The 5,308-nt window shown below is 38.7% G+C and overlaps 1 protein-coding gene across 2 annotated transcripts in view; it reads right to left on the bottom strand.

The window, feature by feature from the left end:
• Window positions 1-2,129, bottom strand: part of eya2 (EYA transcriptional coactivator and phosphatase 2) — a 27,221-nt gene extending 25,092 nt beyond the window's left edge. For both annotated transcript variants that reach the window (XM_080026339.1, XM_080026340.1), the window contains exon 1: window positions 1,835-2,129. The gene's annotated coding sequence lies outside the window, so the exon portion shown is untranslated. The remainder of the gene's footprint in view (window positions 1-1,834) is intronic.
• Between the last annotated feature and the right edge of the window lie 3,179 nt (window positions 2,130-5,308).

Below are 5,308 nucleotides of genomic sequence, written 5' to 3'. Positions count from 1 at the left end.
TTAGGAGAGGAACCGCAGCGTTAAATCAAACACGCCCGAGCACACATCTTCGCTATGTGGTCCGAGCACACTTCCCACACCCCCCCACCTCTCTCTGCAGACCCCTGGATGTTATTTGTGGTGGTTGGAAATTCAGGTATATGAAGAGATCTAGTGAGATTTACAATCTGTCACAGACCTGAATCTGATACAGCAACTAAAAAAAATAAGAATCCAATCTGTGGCTGCCCATTACGCCTGCTGCTTTATTTCGGATAATCAACACTGACAAGAAGAGGCTTACGTTCAGTTTATTTTATATAAAATTCTGAAAATGGGTCTGACACCATTTTTGATATAGGTATATGTAACGTAGCTATATTTCAATTTTGTTTGCCCCTTCAACAAAAAAAAAGCTCCCATCTACGAAGATACAAAACCAAAATTGTATTTATGTTTATATACTGAATTAAAAAAAATGTAAAAGATTATTATGTTATGATGTCAGATAATCTACAATGAATACATAAGTTTGAAATATCAGGATCAAAACCTAATCATATGCATAGACTGACAAGAAAATTATGTACTTTTACTTTAAATCTATCTGTTTATATCCATATATTTTTTTAACCAAAGAGCCCAATTAAGCCTTGCTCCACTGGCCGTGCTGCTGATAGAAAATGTTTAAAGGTGATTTTAAACGGTTGGCAAAACACAGTGAGCAGGTTTCTAGTCTGGAGCTATGAAGGGGTCCTTGAAAAATATGAATGCCAGCCTTTGAAAAATGCTTAGCGCGGCTCCCCTAATTTAGTTAATGACGGTCCCTGCATGGCTGCTGAGGGGGGTGTCAGTGATTTGGGGTGTAATCTTCTGTACTTAAGTTAGGCAAAAAAAAATAAAAAAAACACGATTCAAGCAGCACCAAGAAAAACAAAGGAGCTCAATCTAAGAGAAGGTGACGCTTCACACACACACACACACACACACACACACACACACACACACACACACACACACACACACACACACACACACACACACACACACACACACACTTCTCCCTGACGGTGAGGCCAATAACTGGGATTTCTGTTCTTATTAATGCATCTCACAGTAAAGAAAAATCACACAGAGAGTTGACCAGAATCGGGAGGTGGAAAAATGACAAGAAACATATTGTCAGCTGAGGGTGTTTTTAACTATACTCTGAATTAGAAATACACATACATAAACGTGCATACATCCCAGATGTGTCCAACAAGCGTTTGGTTTCTGCCTGAGGCCTTTGACACCCTTTTCACTTCAAGGATAATCATAATAATCAAACACATTTGGGTTTGCAAGTTCTTGTTTTCTCAAATACTACATTAATTAATTATTTATTTTTAACTTTTTTGTTATTTTATTAGCCTAGAATTGGAAGTAAAATGTATTGGACAGACTAGGCCAATAGGTAAAGTGGAAATATAATTTTATAATTATAATTTACATAATTAAATATTAAGTCTCGTGTTTATGCAATTGAAAAATTATCATGATCGTGTCTCGCGAGAAAATGTTAAACACCATATAGGCCTGTATAAATGGCAGAGGTTAATAAGGGGGTATTAATCTGATGCTAATGTCAATTTAATGCGGTGTTTCTTTAGAAAGTTATCTGGAGTGAAAACCAACAGAGGTGAAATAGTCAGAAATAGAAATAAGTAACAAAAGACATAGGAAATCTACAGGCTTTTTAAAAAAAAATATTAATTTTAAATTGTTTGAGCACAATAAACCACAAACTGCTTCCGAAATCACTATCGCAATGAATGTAGGGGTAAAAGAAGAGGCTGAGGTACTTCACACTTACCATCATTCAGTAATGACGAATATTGTAGGCGAAAATCCTATTATATCAGTCAGAGCAGTTGTCTCTCCATGCCCAGGAGACTGAGTCCAGCAGACTTTGCACGAGTGTCCGGGGCAAAGTGACAAAGTGAGCGCTCCTGGTGACCCGGCGGATCCTGAGAAGAAGACGTTTTTTTAAGAAAAAGAAAGGACGAGAGAAAAGACAGAAGCACTATAAGCTCTGGATCTAACAACTCCAGGTGCCGACAGCCGCAGACACTCGCTCATCGATCTCACTCCTCTCTCCCCTCCGCTGCAGCTAGTCAGGAGCGTGTTTGCTTTCCCGGTGGTGGGGAAGTGATGTTAAGTAAATGAGCGAAGATTTCTGGTTCCTCCTCCTTCTTTTTTTTTCCTCTCGCGCGAGCGCCGCACACAGCCTTGAGCGAGTGTCTGTGTGTGTGCTTGTGTGTGTGTGTGTGTGCGTGCGCGTGTAGGCCTGATGCTAGTGAGCGCGCTCTCCTATCTCCACCACTCCTCACAGTTATTCCCTCAGAAGACCAATAGGCTGCTTCACTTCTTCTCGGCTGCTTCTTCATCGCTATCTCCGCTCTTAATCTTTGTTTGGTCAAGGGCTCTTCACCGCGTTTGTTTACACAACGACCCAAGAGCTATTCAGTGCCTCTCTCTCTGATGCTGCTCTCTGTATTCACTCCAGATAGGAGGATTTGTTAGTTTGTGGCAAACAAACTGCGGGCTATATTGGCAGTTTTATCAACAGATAGTTCCTTATCTTTAGCGGTGCGATTATTTGTCATTATTTCATTTTTTTTTTTTTTTTTTTTTTTGTCATTATTTTCTCTCTCTCTCTTTCTCTCCCTCTCTCTCTCTCTCTGCCCCTGCATGGACTATTTATTTACATGGTCGTATAGGACTAACACACGTGGCAGGTGCCAATTCAGATTTGAATTAATATTCAGCACACAAAGCTACATTCCACAGTAATGTATTTTAAATTCCAATGATGCATTTTTTAATAGGCATTTAATTATTTATTTAGATTTTTTGCCTTTTTTTATTTTTATTTATTTTTATTTGTTAACTAAATAACATCATTATATAAAATAGATGGAGACACGATATACATACTCCACAGGAGCTAATGTCTTTTCAGTAATTGCTTTAAAAGTACACAATCATTCAGCAACATGTACCCTATGTATCAAATTACTCATTATGCAGGATAAACACTGTCAATGTATTATATTTTTGTTGATATTAGATTATTATATGCATTAAAGCACATGCAGCTTGTTACCGTTGTAGCAGGTCTGAACTACTTTACCTGCTGTAGTTTATTCCATTACAATACATTACATTCATACAAATTATATACTCTATAATATACACACAATTGTATGCAGTGTATAAGTAATTGGCAGCTACATTGTTCAGGAAAATGTAGTGCAACAATAAGCAAAACATCCCCTTAAACAATAAATAGTATATAAAATGGAAAATACACAAAAATTAAAGTTAACTAAATTAAGTTTCCACTGCTGATTAGTTATTGTTCCACTGTGAAGTGGCAAAGCTGTATCCTGTTTCAAATATCTTGTAAACTGATCCCAGTGGCTCATGAAGCTTCCGTGTCCATTTGATAATGTTAATATGATACTGTTTGTAACCTTAAATCAGTCCACTCTTACCTGTTAACAAAGCTTTTTCACTGGAAGTTGTACGAATATATAGCAGTAAAATCAAATTGTGATGCATCTAAAACATTGTTTTTTAAATATTTGATTTGTTGACCCCATGTATGTCTGACATTTCCAAAATAACTGATCAAAAGTATTATGCATCAAACCAATTTTGAAATTCATTTTCATAGTCTCACTTTTAGTCCGCAGCCTATGAACCAGCGTCTCACCTGCTCCTGGTTGTGAATGTGGGAAAAGTCAAAGATCCTTCAGGGTCATGAAAACAAGTCTTTGGGATGAATAGTCTCTTAGCAACACCTCCTGAACTCAAGACAAACAATACATGATGGCTTGGTCCAACCATGATAAACAGAAGGGGAGCGATGCAGGTGTCTCATCCTCTGCCTGCCTACATGTTTGTTTAATCTAATGAGACTGTGTGTGTGTGTGTCTTTCTGTCTGCTTTTTGTGTGTCCAACTTGTGTGCCATTGTGTCTGTGTATATTCTGTAACACGAGGACGAGTGTGTGGGATTAGGGAGAAGTGACTTAGGAGGAAACAGGTTCTCCTGAGCTGGGACAACAGGATGCCCTAAGATGACATCATCGTGGCACTCTCAGACATGGATACATGGAGGGGGCACCTGGGGGAGATTCACACTACTTTACATGGGCAACACACACTGACCTTTTCCAAATAGAAATAAAAAGGCATCCTCTAAGGTGATCTGGCTTTCAAAAAGAACCAGATAACAACACGTGTGTGAAAAGGTGTTGTTTCAGCACTGTGTAAGACAAGGACATATGAGATAAGGTAAGATAAGGACATAGGACAAAAAGGTGATTCACAGTTGCTATCCCATCTGAGTTATTGCTATATGAATCAAAACAAGCCAAAGGCATGTGAGGAAAGGCACATCTTGAATTTCTACTGAACATGTATAATCATCGGTCGGGTTGCATGGCTTTCCGATAAAAAAACAATAAATGCTAATACATACCAACTCGTGCCCTCTTAGAATTTAAAGAAAACTTCCACTTTCCCCCCCCCCTTAAAATATGGATTATTGTGTTATTTTGAGCTGAAATGCTGTCATTTACTTCGTTTCTTTGACCCAACCTTTATCGAGAATTAACTCGGTTAGTCACCTGTGATTTCTTTCAAAATCCCCCAAAGTATGTGCCTCGACCTGTAGCATTTGGCACATGCTACCCTGCAAGAGTGATGGTGACAGCAAGAAGGAAGAGAGGACATTTTCTGGTCGAGAAAATGATTTAGAGCCTGCTCTCAACGTGCTGCATGGCTTGTAGCAACAATGCATTCTGGTTTATTGAAGCTATTGTCAGTGGAGGAACTGGAATCTCTTAACTATATTGTAACGAGTGAGTCAAGACAGAAGCTTTTATTTGTCAAGACATACAGACGGTTAACGTTGATAGTTTCAACCCTAACTTCTATTTGCATTTCTGCATTAGTGATTTATGTTTATTGATAATATTCAGCGCCAATGCAGGAAGTGATGGCATGTTACAATGCAGCACAAGATACGGGGGAGATGAAGTTGGGTGGGTCATTTTTAAGAATTTGCCTAGTGGTGTAAGATTCTCAGTCTGCGGTATCCAGCAGAGGTTTGCGCGTTATAGTGTACATACGTGCAGTCTGTGGGAATATTGAATTTTAAAGTCGGTTCCACAGGTATAAAGTAACGTTTTGACTTTTCCTTTAAAGTTGCCGTAGGGAACACTGACCAAATCACAGACGGCTGAGGTTAAAAAATGGGGCTGGAAGTCACTTTGAGT

The sequence above is a fragment of the Ammodytes marinus genome (genome assembly GCF_949987685.1).
Source record: "Ammodytes marinus genome assembly, chromosome: 4".
Lineage (NCBI taxonomy): Eukaryota > Metazoa > Chordata > Actinopteri > Uranoscopiformes > Ammodytidae > Ammodytes > Ammodytes marinus.
This window is presented reverse-complemented; position numbering and strand designations above follow the sequence as displayed.